The sequence below is a fragment of the Theropithecus gelada genome, chromosome X (genome assembly GCF_003255815.1).
Source record: "Theropithecus gelada isolate Dixy chromosome X, Tgel_1.0, whole genome shotgun sequence".
Lineage (NCBI taxonomy): Eukaryota > Metazoa > Chordata > Mammalia > Primates > Cercopithecidae > Theropithecus > Theropithecus gelada.
The window spans coordinates 91,677,167-91,694,683 of record NC_037689.1 but is presented as its reverse complement, the minus strand read 5'-3'; positions in this window follow the sequence as shown (position 1 = coordinate 91,694,683).

The window sequence follows — 17,517 nt, the reverse complement described above, 5'->3', positions numbered from 1 at the left end:
TGCTTTTTTATTTTTTCCCAAATTTTGATCTTTTAAAAAGCATTTAATAGTTTCCACAAATCCTTATGTTTAGCTCCTAGAGAGGGCCATATCATTTGAGATTGAGGTGCCACTATACCGCCATGGTTCCAGATAATAGGCACTTTTGCCGTACTTCTTATCATTTTTACCATCTGATCATTTTGTTCTGATCATCTGAACATAGTGTGGCCATGGCACACAGACTGAGAGGTGCAATTCAAGCTAAACATCCCCTTAGGGGAACAATTAATAATGATTCCATAGGAATCATTGTGCAGCACCTCTGCCTGTTCTGCAAAGCAATCTTCCTAAACAAGTACGTTCATTTTTTCTAACGGGGTTAAATCCTGTTTACAAATAGGTTTTTGAGGGTGGTATGCCTCAATTATAGGAGCAGATTTATTATGGTAAATACTAGATCAGAAAGCACATGTAACTGTGTAATAGTGATTACATTCAGGCATTATTGCCATCCAATATTGGTAAGTATACCCAATAAGTATAATAATTCTCTGTGTCAGCCCTTATTGAAGGAATACTCATGGCAGTGGTGATAATCACTATCACAACTACCATTAAATTACTCATTGTGACTGGTTGTCCCGCTTTCCTCAGGTTTTCTTCCACCATCTGTGGCAACTTCTTGATCTGTCCTCAGGCAGGTGGCTGTGTTTGATGGGTGTTGCTCATGACAGTTGGAATCCTCCTCAGTGTCAGCCTTGACATGGCTGCAACCGGGGTGTCCTCAGGATCCTCCTGGAATCTCTTCTTTGGCATCTGGCTCATTATAAGGTCACAGGTGTCTTGATGGTACCCAATATGGCTGTTGATTTTGGCCTGGAGGAATACAAGCATAACCTCTTCCCCAAGTTATTATTTTACCTATTTCTCAACTTTTTGCTATTGGATATTTTCATCAAATGATGCTAGATTCAATTGTATATGGACTGTCCTGTAATCCCTATTTCTCCTCCTTTTCTTTGTTTTTGTCATCAGTTGTTCTGTATGAAATCGTAACTGAGCATTTTCAGTTAACTCTGTGGAATGAACCACGTATGCAGAATCAGAAATCACATTAATAGGCATATCAAGATCAGTCAATACCTCAATTACAGTTACAAGCTCCACTTTTTGAGATGAAGTGTAAGATGTCTGGAAAACTTTACTTTTTGAGCCAGAATAAGAAGCGTTTCCATTACTAGACCCATCTGTAAAAATATTATCAGCACTTTCAATTGGTTTAAATTCAGTTATTTTAGGAAGAATCCAATTAGTTAATTTCAAAAACTGAAACAGCTTCATTTTAGGAAAATGATTATCGAGAATACCCACAGAGTCAGCTAAATGGGTTTGCCAAGTAAGACTATTTATAAAAGCTTGCTGTATTGGTGCCTTTGTGAGAGGGATAATAATTTTTCCAGGATCATATTCATGTAATTTGACAATCCGAGTTCTCCCAATTCCTATCGTAGCAGCAATTTGATCTAAATAAGGAGTTAGAGTCTGTGAATTAGTATGTGGAAGAAAAGGCCACTCCACTAAGTCCTGTTCTTGGACAATAGTACCAGTAGGTGAGCGCTGAGTTGAAAAAATTAGCAAATGTAGAGTCTTCTGGACTTGCTTCTCAATCAGTTGTAACTCTGCCTCCGCCTCCTTTGTTAATTGCCGAGGGCTAGTGAGACTAGGATTTCCTCTACGGATAGAAAACAGATTACTCTTGGTATAGGTAGTCATGCCTAGAGCAGGTCGTATCCAATTAATATCCCCTGGTAATTTTTGAAAATTGTTTAATGTTTTTAACTTATCCCTATGTATGGTTACTTTCTGTGGCACAATGGTAGTCCCATTTACTAAGGTCCCCAAGTAGGAGTAAGGAGTAGTAGTCTGAATTTTTTCAGAAGCTATGATTAAACCAGCACGGGAAATTGAAGTTTGCAAGTGATCATAACATTGGAGTAGTAGTTCTCAAGTGGGGGCAGCACAAAGTATATCATCTGTATGAATGTAACACTGTGAAAAATTTTTACGAGTAGGTTCAATTGCTTGCCCCACATATGTCTGGAAAATAGTCGGACTGTTTAACATGTCCTGTGGCAACATTTTCCAATGATAACGCTTAGCAGGCTGCAGGTTGTTTACTGCAGGAATTGTAAATGCAAACCGTTCACAGTCTTGCTCAGCTGAAGGAATAGTAAAGAAACAGTCTTTTAAATCTATGACTATTAAAGGCAAAATGTTTAAATTATAGCAGGAGAAGGCAATCCTGGCTGTAATGCTCCCATAGGATGTATAACTGAATTGATGGCTCTTAAATCAGTTAACACTCTCCATTTACCTGATTTTTTCTTAATTATGAAAACTGGAGAATTCCAAGGAGAAAATGTTGGAGCTATGTGCCCATTTTCTAATTGTTCAGCAACTAATTTCTCTAAAGCCTCCAGTTTTTCTTTACTTAGTGGCCATGTTCTATCCAAATTGGTGTATCAGTTAACCATTTTAAAGGTATAGGTTCTGGAGGCTTAACAATGGCCGCCATCAAAAACTTTTTCCTAATCTTTGGCAGAAACTCTATTTTTCCTCTTGAAGCAGTTCTTTCAAAGCTTGCAAATTTTTTTCTAGTACCATACCAGGAACACACCCCATTTCATGGATTGTATATTGACTTTGAGGGCTATATAATTGTTCTGGAATTAGAACTTGTGCTCCCCATTGTAGTAATAAATCTCTTCCCCATAAATTTATAGGTATAGAAGTTATAATTGGTTGAATAGTCCCAGGTTGTCCACCAAGCCCCTCACAATGTAAAATATGACTACCTTTTTATACTTCAGCTGCTTTACCAACTCTAACCATGTTAAATTGAGTGGGTTGAATTGGCCACATGGATGGCCAGTGCTGCAGATAAATGATTGAAATGTCCACTCCTGTATCTACCAAACCTTTAAATTTCTTTCCTTGAAAGATTGTTTCACAGGTAAGATGTTTATCAGTAATTTGATTTACCCAATAAGCTGCTTTGCCTTGTTTATTTGTGCTTCTAAATCCTCCTGTTCATTTAATTTCACTTTTTCCCATTCCCACATATGGCACAATCAGGAGCTGTGCTATGCGCTCTCCTGGCTCTGCTTTCCAGGGAACAGAAGTAGATATAACAGTTTGAATTTCCCCATTATAATCTAAATCAATGACTCCTGTATGTATTTGTATGCATTTTAAACTTAAACTAGACTTTCCTAAACGTAATCCTATTGTCCCTGTTGGCAAGGGTCCACAGACTCCTGTTGGGACTTTTTGCGGGTGTTCCCCTGGCAGAAGGCTCACAGCTTTTGTGCAGCATAAATCTACTGCAGCACTACCGGCTGTGGCAGAGGACAGACATTGTACAGGGGTGAGGGAATGGCCTGAGCTGGAAATGCTCCAGTTTAGAATGGGGCCTGGGACGGGCCCCTCATGGCATCTCCCGAAATCGGATTCCTATCTTTATAAAACTCAGAGTGACACTGACTAGCCCAGTGTTTTCCTTTTTTACATTTTGGACATATTTCAGGCTCAACAGTTTTCTTTTTTCCCCTATCTGGCAGCCTGACTCGCTGATTTTTTCTACATTCTTTTTTAGTATGACCATGCTTCCCACAGTTAAAACAAGCTCCAGGAAATGGAGTATTTCCTTTATCCACTCTCAGTCCTGCCATTGCCTGTGCCAACAAGGTAGCTTTATGCAGATTACCTCCTATACCATCACAGGCCTTGATATAATCAACTAAATGAGCTTTCCCTCTGATAGGCCTCAGAGCAGCCTGGCAATCGGGATTAGCATTGTTGAAAGCTAATAACTGCAACACTATATCCTGAGTAGCCTTATCTGCAACCATCTTTTTAAGAGACTCCTATAACTGAGGTATAAAATCAACATATTATTCTCTGGGTCCCTGTTTTATAGCACTAAAGGAAGGGTATTGTTCCCCACCTGAAGTGATTTTTCCCAAAGCTGTAATGCACAATCCTCTAAGCTGATCTATGGCATCATCCTGCATGACCAGTTGTGCATCTAAACCAGCCCAGCCGCCAACCCCCAAAAGTTGGTCTGCAGTTATATTAATTTGAGTTTGGGCCTGGGCATTGTGAGCAGCCTGAATGGAAGTTTCATCTGCCCACCAAGTTTTAAATTGTAAGAGCTGAGCAGAAGCTAGACAAGCTTGAGTAAGAGCATCCCAGTCAGTAGGAATCATCTGACTGGAAACAGTAACATTCGTTAACAGTCTCATTACAAAAGGAGAACCTGGTCCATACTGACTTATTGCTTGCTTTAATTCTTTGAGTAAATTAAAAGGAAAAGGCTCAAATGTAGCTGTAATATTTCCCTCTTGATCTGGGGGGTGTATTCCAACAGGAAACTGCCAAGCCTCTAAATCACCATGTCATCTAGCTTGTTGAATTCCTGCCTGAATAGAACTAAGAGCGGTCGCTCTAGGCACTGCTCGACTAGTCACTGGGGTGACTACTTTTTACCCAGTGTCCTCCAGAAAAGAAAGACCTGGGGGGTCATCTTCTTCAAAACAATAAGGAGGGGGTGCAGAAGGATAGGGATGAACCTCTCTTTCCTTTGCTGCTTTAGCTTCAGATGGCAAATAAACATACTCTGTAACCTCTTCTGTTACTTTGCTGTACTCTTGTTCCTCCTCGTCATCAGTATGAAAAAGTTCCAAGGTGGACCGAACCAGACCCCAAACTTGCCCCATTGTTACCCTGACGCTTCCAAGCTCCCCTTCTTACCACGGGGATTGCATCAGAGTACTCGGGTGTCCTCCAGCTAGTTTTCCATACCAACCATCACTCAGGCGACAGTTTGACCTGGATTCCAGCCCCCATGAATGGACACCACTTGCCAAGACTAGCTCGGTCAGGGTGACCCTAACCCAGGGGCACTAGAGGAATTAAAGATACACACACAGAAATATAGAGGTGTGAAGTGGGGAATCAGTGTCTCACAGCCTTCGGAACTGAGATCCCCAGACAGAGATTTACCCTCATATTTATTAACAGCAAACCAGTCATTAGCATTATTTCTATAGATACTAAATTAACTAAAAGTATCCCTTATGGGAAACGAAGGGATGGGCCGAATTAAATGAATAGGTTGTGCTAGTTAACTGCAACAGGAACACGCCCTTAAGACGCAGTTTGCTCATACTAATTGTTTGTGGCTTAAGAATGCCTTTAAGCCGTTTTCCATCCTGGGCGGGCCAGGTGTTCCTTGCCCTCATTCCTGTAAACCCACAAACTTCCAGCTCGGGCATTAGGGCCATTAAGAACATGTTATAGTGCTGCAGAGATTTTGTTAATGGCCAGTTTTGGGACCAGTTTACAGACAGATTTTAGAGGGCTTGTTCCCAACGCACTGAGATGAAACATTAAGGTTATTACATTCATGTAACTTTCAATATTGCTTTTAAAGTCATTGTGCTACTAAGATAAAGTGCTTTGATTCCTGCATCTAAAAAGAATACCCAGTCTTGCCAAGTTGTAAACAGTAACAGCAGTTGAAGCCTAATCTCCAGACACAGGGGAAGAAAGCAACTAAAATAAACACTGTTTATGAGTCACAGGGCCAGAAATTAAAACTATTAAACACTTATAGGCTGAGGGACTCTCAAAGAAAGTATGGGTGCATGAGATGTAAGAGCCAACTTTGAGACATAAGATTAATTCAGAGTTTCTTTATGAATTACATATTAATATCTGTAATTCACTTATGCAAGAGCAGAATCTGGGGCCCTGTTTTATATTAACAAAGTTTTCATGGATGATTAATCCATTATTTTAAAAAATATAAAAAGTCATTAAAAGGTTTTTAGAAATTATATCCTATAGTCAAGTTAATTAAAATTTAAGAGTTTGATTTATAAGATTTGAGAGATTTGATTGGCCTTATTATGTCTCTAGTAGGGCTTATATTTTGGAAAAGTAAGTCTCCTCTCACAGAGTAAAGGTTTTTGTCTTTAAAAAAAAAAAAATCTTTGAGTTATCACTTTGGATAAATGAATGACTTAATTTATAATAACCTGTAATCTTATTTTGTAATATCAAGTGTTTTAAGCTTTTGATAAGGTTTTGATAAACCTTTCCAAAATAGAATTCTAAATTTTTTCCTTTTGACCTCATATGTTTAATAGTAGGTCTGCCGAAGTCCAAAAGAGACATATTCAGCTTATTTGGTATAATAAAATTATTCAAGAAGCATTGTCAAATATGAAATGATATTTAATCATCTTTGGATTATATTTATATAAATATGTATAGTATGTGCTCCAAAATTGTATGAAAATCCTGATTTTAATATGTCATAATATATATTATTAGCAGTAATCATGACTATTATGTAAAATTGTATGCCACAGAAGTAAACAAATTTTTATATCAATTGTGCCTTTAACCATGGATTTTCTCACATTTTTGTCATCAATAATTCTTGTTTAACTATTATTCTTTTAAGTGGTGGTTTATAGTCAGCTATAGAATTCTGAGTAGTACTCTCAAATGTAGATTTCTTATAAATTTGGAGATTGTTCCATTAGGATAGAGAGAAAAATTTCCAGGATTCTCATGAAGAGCTGATGTATTTGTGAGAATTGTTAATAAAATATCAAGCAGAAGAGGATTTAACTAACAGAAAATTTTCATATTTTTATGACTTTTTGTTTAAAATAGTTACTCACTCTTTTTCTTTTGCTCTTCAGATTCAAGAAAAATTTGTCTCCTTTCAACAATTCCGTACAGTATAAACTTGTGAGCAACACTTAAAACATAATTTATTTCTCTCAACACAATTTCTGCAAAATTATAGTACTATTTTGTGGTATTCTTCATTTACAAATTAAATCATTAATTTGAATTAATTCTTAATTTATAGTTATTTTGCAAGTTCAATCAAAATTTGTTTTCTCTTGTAACAGAACATAGTTGGAGACACCGGTCATTTTACCAAGTCTTTGACAGAAATGAAATTTTCAGATTGCCTGGAGAAAATAGATCTGAACTAAGGGAGCTTTATAAAAGCCCCTTGAAGAAACTGGCCCTATACTTTGTCCGCTAAAGTGTCCTGACATGTAGTAAGTAAAGAATGTCACCTTTCACAGGCCCAGGATCTACTAGTTTTCTTGGGACTTCAAAAAAAGTGGAATTCACCCAATTTACACAAGTATCTGCAGGCACACATAAATCCTCAGCTGGGTTTGAGGCTTTAAAAAGGTCTCATCTTAGACTTGTTATTAAAAAGCTGCCTGCAAAGCCAATTTTAAAAGACAGAGCATATATGCCACATAATTATTTCTGCTGTACATTATGTAAATATGCCAAATATCATAGGACATAATTTGTTTTACAAATAAATTTCGTCCTACCATTATTTTTGTCTTCAATAAAATTGGGGAATTAGAGAGAAAAAAATGAATTAAAATGAAATATTAGTATACCTGTTATTAGATTCTAGCCTTCCCTTCCCTAATGCTTTTCAATGTTTATTATTTTCTACAATTTGGGCTAATTTCTAAAATTATTCCTGGCTACAAGTTTCCAAAATAATGTTTTATTTTTCATTTTTTATCCATTTTTTTTCTAATTTGAAATCACGAAAAATTAAGCTGTGCTTTTCTTAAAGCCCTGTATAGTGAAGCTAGACAACTTAAACCTCAGGAAAAATATAACAGCAACCTATTTATATACATGAACAACTTTCATAGTTGCCTACTGATTTATGGACTTCAGAGTAGTATGGCCTATGTCATTTTTCCAGAATTGCTCTCACCTTTTGTTTGTTGTTTTCTTTCTCTCTTCATCTCCGTATTTTATTCTTCATGAGAGGTGAGACTTCAAAGCCTGGTAAAAATAACCTTTCCTGACATGTGGGACCTATTTATCTAGAAATAAACTGTCTAAGCCATAAGAGTAAAAAATACTCAAGAGCAGAAACTCAATTTCTTGTAAATGCCTTTTTCAAAAGATTTTAAAAAGAAAAAGGGGGAAAAGTGAGAGAAAAATAAAAGCTTTGGAACTCAATTTACTCTGCCAAAAAAATTAAGCTGAATATTAAGTCGTGCAAGAGGCGCCTTTCCTACTGTTCCTAAGCAAATACTACAAATAGAAGTTTAAATATCTCCACAGATAACTCCTCTGTGTTTACATTATTTTATGTAAAGTGTGGAATGACTGAGCATGAGGCAAATACATAATTAAGTTTTTTTCCTTTCTTCTATTTTCTTAAAACATGTGGATTACCAAATTCTTTCTCTTTCCCCTTTATGTCGCTTTTCCCCTTTAAATATTGAAGCCCTCAAAATCAACTTTGGATAAAGTCACAGAACACAGACTATTTCTGTGATTCTGGTTTTTTTTCTCCCAGGAATTGTCCTTAAAGTTGGCATAATTAATGTCAAAATTAATTAAGATCTGTGTCTGATACATTTTGGTTTACATACTGAAATAATTTTGTAACCGTTAAACAACTGTCCTCATTTTCTTTTCCAACTATACTTAAAAACCTTTGGTAGATTAATCCTACAAAATGGCTGACTAGACACAGCCAGGTGGAACAGCTGCAACCAAGAGACAGAGGACTTGTGCACTCCTTACAGATTTTCAGAGGAAAGGCACTTACAGTGGATGGAGAAAAGACACAGAAACTGGACTGAAGGGGGAGAATTATGGGAACCCCATGGAAGACTACCATACACCAGGAATTATTTCTGCCTCACAGTGACTCCAGGGAATGTGTTAATTGAACTATCAATGAGCAAACTGCTCTTGCCATGGGCCTCTATAATCCCAACAAGAGGAGACTTCTCAATAATTGGGGACACTTGAGCTAGCATGGGGAGCTGATTAGAGAACTGGTAGGGGAAGCCTGCCAGATAAAGGGGAGCCCAGAGGAATTGCTGCAGGAGCATTTGTAGTGAAGCATACATAGCCAGAGAAGCTCATCTCTCTAGGCTTCACTTGATCCCATAGTAGACTTTAGCCCTAAAGGAACTGTCACACCTATTCTCTGCAGGGCATCTTTACCTATCAAATGGAGCTGGTGTAACCTGCGCATTATTTATTTTGCTGGTCTCTCCCAGGGACCCAGACTGGCAGTGTCTGTTTTGGGACAGCCTTCAATGCCCTCGAGTCCTGTATCATACCTCCTGTGATGGTGGACCATGTCTGAATGGAAGAGAACTGCACCGGGGCCACTCCTAAAGCCATGCAACAGCTGACCTGCTTCCTCACAACACTGAACCTTCCTACAGGTCCACAGTAGCCCCTACATTGCTGTGTCAGTACATGTATGTGTGGGTGGGTTATGCCTTGTTTGCTCCATCATCATGCTTGTGTGTGTGCGCGTACATCTTGCCCTGCCACTGTTGTGGTGGGATTGCACTCCACCCTCTCTCCTGCCAGCCATCATTGCTGTTGAAGCCTTGGTAGGCAAAAGGTCAGCCAGCCCCAGCCCTACCTCTTCTCCATGCTTGTACCAAAACTACTGCAGGAGTAAAACTAGTGATACAGGAGTTAAGAAGAAATCACTTAGGCTGATATCAAAGGCATGGGAGACCTCAGTAAGGCTTCCTTTTTCATGAGAAACAGCCCCAAATTATCTAACAAAGAGCAGCTTGCAAGCTGGGAGCTTGCATGTTGAATGCCAACAGGAACTAAGGACTAGACATGTTCATGATGGCGACTCCATCTTCCCTTCTCTGCCAACCACGTGTACAGTGAGAAGTAGACAAGATTGTGACAATCAACTGGAAAGCCCATTTGCCTAAGATTAGGGTGGGGTGAACAGCCTTCCCTGTGTGCTATGTGAACATCATACCTGATTGAACCAATCTGTGAACCCTACTTAAATCAGACACCACCTCCTACGACTGGACTATACAACCTGGTACATTTGCTGTCTGCCTGTCCTTTCCAGTCAGAAACCCCTTCCTCTACAGAGGAAACCGTTTCTCTTTTGCTTCTCTTCTACCTGTTAAACCTCCACTCCTAAACTACTCGTGTATGTCCGTGTCCTAAATTTTTGTGGCACGTGAAAATGAACCTCAGGGTATAGACCTCAGACAATGTAGTCGCTTCACTAGGCACAGAAAGAAGCTTACCCTCCCCAAGCCTGAGTGAACACCCCGGCCTGTGGCAAAGAAAACACACACACACACACACACACACACACACACACACACCTGCAACCATCAGTGTTTTGTCCCCCTGATTTTTGTCTTTTTTATTTACATTATAGTCTAAGTTCTGGGATACATGTGCAGAACTTGCTGGTTTGTTACATAGGTATACACGTGCCATGGTGATTTGCTGCACCCATCAACCATCATCTACATTAGATGTTTCTCCTAATGCTATCCTTTCAATAGTGCCCCACCCCCCAACAAGTCCCAGTGTGTGATGTTCCCCTCCCAGTGTCTATGTGTTCTTATTGTTCAACTGCCACTTATGAGTGAAAACATGTGGTGTTTGGTTTTCTGGTTTTGTGTTAGTTTGCTGAGAATGATGGTTCTCAGCTTCATTCATGTCCTTGCAAAGTGCATGAACTCATCTTTTTTTATGGCTGCACAGTATTCCATGGTGTAAATGTGTCACATTTTCTTTATCCAGTCAATCATTGATGGGCATTTGGGTTGGTTCCAAGTCTTTGCTATTGTGAACAGTGCTGCAATAAACATAGGTGTGCATGTGTTTTTGTAGGAGAATAATTTATAATCCTTTGAGTATATACCCAGTAAGGGAATTGCTGGGTCAGATGGTATTTCTGGTTCTAGATCCTTACACTATCATCAACAGTGTAAAAGCGTTCCTATTTTTCCACATCCTCTCCAGCATCTGTTGTTTCCTGACGTTTTAATGATAGCCATTCTAACTCACATGAGATGATATCTAATTGTGGTTTTGATTTGCATTTCTATAATGACCAGTGATGATGAGCTTTTTTTTTATTTGTTGGCTGCATAAATGTCTTCTTTTGGGGAGTGTCTGTTCATATCCTTCACCCACTTTTTGATGGGGTTGTTTTTTCTTGTAAATTTAAGTTTCTTGTAGATTCGAATATTAGCCCTTTGTTGGATGGATAGATTGCAAAAATTTTCTCCCATTCTGTAGGTTGCCCGTTCACTCTGAAGATAGTTTGTTTTGCTGTACAGAAGCTCTTTACTTAATTAGATCCCATTTATCTATTTTGGCTTTTGCTGTGATTGCTTTTGGTGTTTTAGTCATGAAATCTTTGCGCATGCCTATGTTCTGAATGGTATTGTTCTAACTGGGTTTTCTTCTAGAGTTTTAATGGTTTTAGTTATTACATTTAAGTCTTTAATCCATCTTGTGTTAATTTTTTGTATAAGGTGTAATGAAGGAGTCCAGTTTCAGTTTTCTGCATATGACTAGCCAGTTTTCCCAACACCATTTATTAAGTAAGGAATCCTTTCCCCATTGCTTGTGTTTGCCAGGTTTGTCAAAGATCATTTGGTTATAGACGTGTGGTGTTATCTCTGAGGGCTCTATTCTGTTCTATTGGTCTATATATCTGTTTTGGTACCAGTGCCATGCTGTTTTGGATACTGTAGTCTTGTAGTATAGTTTGAAGTCAGGTAGCATGATTCCTCCAGCTTTGTTCTTTTTGCTTAGGATTGTCTTGGCTATACAAGATCTTTTTGATTCAGTATTAAATTTAAAGTAGTTTGTTCCAGTTCAGTTAACAAAGTCAATGGTAACTTAAAGGGGATAGCATAGAATTTATAAATTACTTTGAACAGAATGCCCATTTCATAATATTGATTCTTTCTGTCCATGAATATGAAATATTTTTCCATTTGTTTGTGTCCTCTCTTATTTTCTTGAGCAGTGATTTGTAGTTCTACTTAAAGAGGTCCTTCACATTTCTTGCAAGTTGTATTTCTAGGTATTTTATTCTCTTCATAGCAGTTGTGAATGGCAGTTCACTCATTATTTGGCTGTTTGTCTCTTATTGGTGTATAGGAAAGCTTGTGAGTTTTGCACATTGATTTTGTATCCTGAGACTTTGCTGAAGTTGCTTATCAACTTAAGGAGATTTTGGGCACAGACAATGGGATTTTCTAAATATACAATCATGTAATGTGTAAACAGAGATACTTTGACTTCCTCTTTTCCTAGTTGAATACCTTTATTTTTTTGTCTTGCCTGATTTCCCTGGTCAGAACTTTTATTACTATGTTGAATTGGAGTGGTGAGAGAGTGCATCCTTGTCTTGTGCTAATTTTCAAAGGGAATTATTCCAACTTTTGCCCATTCGGTATGATATTGGCTGTGGATTTGTCATAAATAGCTCTTATTAATTTGAAATACGTTCCCTTAATACCTAGTTTATTGAGAGTTTCTAGCATGAGGCAGTGTTGAATTTAATCGAAGATCTTTTTGCATCTGTTGAGGTAATTGTGGTTTTTGTCATTCATTCTGTTTATGTGATGGATTATTTTTATTGATTTGCATATATTGAAACAGGCTTGCATCCCAGGGAAGAAGCCGACTTGGTCATGCTGAACAAGCTTTAAGATGTGCTACTGGTTTGCCAGTATTTTATTGAAGATTTTTGTGTCAAAGTTCATCAGCAATATTGGTCTGAAATTTTTTTGTTGCTGTTGTGTCTGCCAGGTTTTGGTATCAGGATGATGCAGACTTCATAAAATGAGTTAGGGAGGAGTCCCTCTTTTTCTATTGTTTGGAATAGTTTCAGAAGTAATGGTACCAGCTCCTCTTCGTACCTCTGATAAAATTCAGCTATGTATCCCTCTGGTCCTGGGCTTTTTTAATTGTTAGGCTATTGATTACTGCCTCAATTTCAGAACTTATTATTCGTCTATTCAGAGATCCAACTTCTTCCTGGTTTAGTCTTGTGAGAGTGTATATATCCAGGAATTTACCCATTTCTTCTAGATTTTCCGATTTATTTTGGTAGAGGTGTTTATAGTAATCTCTGATGGTAGTTTGTATTTCCGTGGGATCAGTGGTGATATTCTCTTTATAATTTTTTATTGTGTCTATTTGATTTTTCTCTCTTTTCTTCTTTGTTAGTCTGGTCTATCTATTCTGTTGATCTATTCAAAAACCACCTCCTGGATTAATTGATTTTTAAGGCTTTTTTTTTTGTGTGCCTCTATTTCCTTCATTTCCGCTCTGATCTTAGTTATATATTGTCTTCTGCTAGCTTTTGAATTTGTTTGGGCTTGCTTCTCTAGTTCTTTGAATTGTGAAGTTAAAGTTTCAATTTTAGATCTTTCCTCCTTTCTCCTGTCGGCATTGAGTGCTGTAATTTTTTCTGTAAACACTGCATTAGCTGTGTTCCAGAGATTCTGGTATGTTGTGCCTTGTTCTCATTGGTTTCAAAGAACTTACTTATTTCTGCCTTAATTTCATTATTTACCCAGTAGTCACTCAGGAGCAGGTTGCTCAGTTTTCGTGTAGTTGTGTGGCTTTGAGTGAGTTTCTTAATCCTGAGCTCTAATTGATTGCACTGTGGTATGAGAGACTGTTTGTTATGATTTCCATACTTTTGCTTTTGCTAGGGAGTGTTTTACTTCTAATTATGTAGTCAATTTTATAATAAGTGCAATGTGGTGCTGAGAAGAATGTATACACTGTTCATTTGGGGTGTAGAGTTCTGTAGATATCTGTTAGGTCTGCTTGGTCCAGAGCTGAGTTCAAGTCCTGAATATCTTTGTTAATTTTCTGTCTCATTGATCTGTCTAATACTGACAGTGGAGTTTTAATGTCTCCCACTATTATTGTGTGGAAGTCTAAGTCTCTTCATAGGTCTCTAAGAACTTTCTTTATAAATCTGGGTGCTGTAGTTAACTCTTCTTGTTCCATTGATCCCTTTATCATTATGTTTACCCTTCCTCATCTTTTTCGATTTCATTGATTTAAAATCTGTTTTATCAGAGACTATGATTGCAACCTCTGCTTTTCTTTCTTTCTTTTTTTTTTTTTTTTTTTGGCTTTCCATTTCCTTGGTAAATATTCCTCCATGCCTTTATTTTGAGCTATGTATGTCTTTGCATGTGAGGTGGGTCTCCTGAATACAGCACACTGATTGGTCTTGACTCTATCTAATTTGCCAGCCTGTGTCTTTTAATTGAGGTGTTTAGCCCATTTACATTTAAGATTAATATTGTTAAGTGTGAATTTCATCCTGTCATTATGATGCTAGTTGGTTATTTTGGCCTTTAGTTGATGCAGTTTCTGCATAGTGTTGATGGTCTTTACAATTTGGTATTTTTTTTGCAGTGGCTGGTACCAGTTTTTTCTTTCCATGTTTAGTGCTTCTTTCAGGAGCTCTTGAAAAGCAGGCCTAGTGGTGACAAAATCTTTCACCATTTGCTTTTCTGGAAAGGATTTTATTTCTTCTTTGCTTCAGAAGCTTAGTTTGGCTGGATATAAAATTCCATGTTGAAAATTCTTTTATTTAAGAATGTTGAATATTGATCCCCACTCTCCTGGTTTGCAGGCCCCCTGATTTTAACTCTATCACCAGCACATCCACATAAACAATCACCAGCCAGGACTGCTGTCTTTCGGAGCCCTGCTGCCTCTGCCACTGTTGTAAATGCTTGCACAATGGCAGGCACCTTGACATCCACCAGCATTCTGTTTTAAGTGATGAGCATTCACCCCACCACACTGCCACTGCCACTGCTGCTGGCATGTGCAAATGAGGACAGAACCTGCTGCCATGGCAGTACAAATCGCTTTGGTTGACACCACTCATTAGAGTGTAGTGACCACTGGCCTGAGAGAACCTCAGCAACCCCCAGACAGTGAATTCCCAACCTTGAGGAGCCAGAAAACAAACTTGGAACCCAATAGGAGCCCCCAGAGTTAGAGCACACATATCAGGATTTGGGAGCTGAGCATTGGCTCCCTAAAATTTTCCAGAAATGAAGCCAATTAGCTGAATCTACCTTATACCACAATCAAACTCCCAAGGTCATTAAATAGAATACTTTAAAAAAATTCAAAGGTAAGCAACTTCAAAGATGGAAGAAGCATCACTCTACAAATAGAAGAAAGAAATAGTGCAGGCCAGGCGTGGTGCCACATGCCTGTAATCTCAGCACTTTGAGAGGCTGAGGCTGGTGGATCACTTGAGGTCAGGAGTTAGAGACCTATCTGGCCAGCATGATGAAATCCCTTCTCTACTAAAAATACAAAAATTAGACAGGCATGGTGACACATGCCTGTGATCTCAGCTACTTGGGAGGCTGAGGCATGAAATTCGCTTGAACTCAGGAGGCAGAGTTTTTAGTGAACCGAGATTGTGCCACTGCACTCCAGGCAGCCTGGGTGACAGAATGAGACTTAAAAGAAAAAAGAAAGAAAGAAAAAGAAGAAAAGAAAGAAAGAAAAGAAAAGAAAAAGAAAGAAAGGGTGCAAGGACTCTGACAACTCAAAAACTGAGAAGTCTTTCTTCTCTCCAAATGGCTGCAACACCCCTTCAGCAAGGGTTCTTAAGTTGGCTAAGATGGCTAAAATGACAGAAATAGACTTCAGAACATAAATAGGAATGAAGATTATTTAGATACAGAAGTATATTGAAACTCATTAAAGGAAGCTAAGAGTCACAATAAAATAATACAGGAGTTGACAGACAAAATGGCAATTATAGAAAAAGACATAACCGACCTGACAGAGCTGAAAAGTACACTACAAGAATTTCATAATACAATTGCAACTAGTAACAGCAGGATAAACCAAATAAAAAAAGAACCTCAGACCTTGAAGGCTGGCTTTCTGAAATAAGACAATAAGACAAGAATAGAGAAAAGAGAATATAAAGAAATAAACAAAACCTCCAAGAAATATGGGGTTATGGAAAAATACGAAATGTAAAAGACATTTTTATCCCTGAAAGAGATAGGAAGAGTATACGCAACTTGGAAACTTATTTCAAGATATTTTTTATAGGAACTTCCCTAACCTAGATAGAGAAGCCAATGTTCAAATTCAAGAAATGCAGAGAACCCCAGTAAAACACTTTACAAGTTTATTCTCAACACATATAATCAACAAATTATCCAGGATTGAAAGGAAAGGAAAAAAATAACAAAAGCAGTTAAAGATAAAAATAAAGTCACCTACAAAGGAAAGTTTATTAGACTAACGGCAGACCTCCCAGTAGAAACACTGTAAGTCAGAAGAAATTGGGGGTCAATAGTTAACATTTTTTTAAAAAAAAAGGAATTCCAACAAAAAATTTTATTATTTAGCCAAAGTAAGCTTCATAAGTGAAAGAGAAATAAAATCTTTTTCATACAAGCACATGCTGAGGAAAATCATTACCTCCAGACGTACTATATGAAAGCTCCAGAAGGAAGCACTAAATATAGAAAGGAAAAACTATTACCAGCCACTACAAAAACATACTTAATTACACAGACCAGTGACACTATAAAGCAACCAACCAAACAAGTTGGCAAAATAACCAGCTAACATCATGATGACAGAACTAAATCCAGACATATCAATACTAATCTTGAATTGAAATGGGTTAAATGCACAATTAAAAGGCACAGAGTGCCAAGCTGAAAAAAGCACTAAGAATAACTGGTATGCTGTCCTTGAAAGAGCCATCTCACATACAATGATGCCCATAAACTCAAAACAAAGGAATGGGGAATAATACACCAAACAATCAAAAAACATAAAAATTGCAGGAATTGCAACCTTAATTTCAGATGAAGCAAAATTTAAATAAACAATTATCAAAAAACACAAAAACGGGCATTACATAATGGTAAAGTGTTCAATTAAATGAGACCTAACCATTCTAACTGTATGTATGCTCACCACAGGGAGCACTCAGATTCATAAAGCAAGTTCTTAGAGACCTTCAAAGAGACTTAGCCTTTCATGTAATAATACTGGGAGACCTCAACACCCCACAGAGAGTATTAGAGAGATCACCAAGGCAGAAAATTAACAAAGATATTCAAGACCTGAGCTCGACACTGGATCAAATGGACCTGACAAAAATTGAAAGCACTCTCTACCTCAAAACAACAAAATCCATACTCTTCTCATTGTGGAGAGGATTTAACTACCTTACCTTAGGTAGAGAGCAAGGGAAGGATCCCCAGAAAGCCCTCCACCTACGGGTTAGTGCTTCATCTTCACATAACATGAAAAACAACCTGGAAAAAAATCAAGCTGTAGGAACAAGGGAACTAGCACAGGGGTTTATGCCTGAAGACATGCCTATGGCTGAACAAATAGAAGAATCTGAAGCCCATTCAGGTAAAAACTTGCACAAACTTCCACTCACTCAGATAAAGGAACAAGGCCTGACGCAGAAATGTCTTTGTCCTTTGTATAATCAGTGGGCTCCCAAGAAGAAATGTCCTCTCTTTCATGCGCATGAACACAGTGAGTTTTGGTGGGTTCTGGTGAGCATTTTCTTTTTCTTTTTGAATTGTAAGCCTAGCT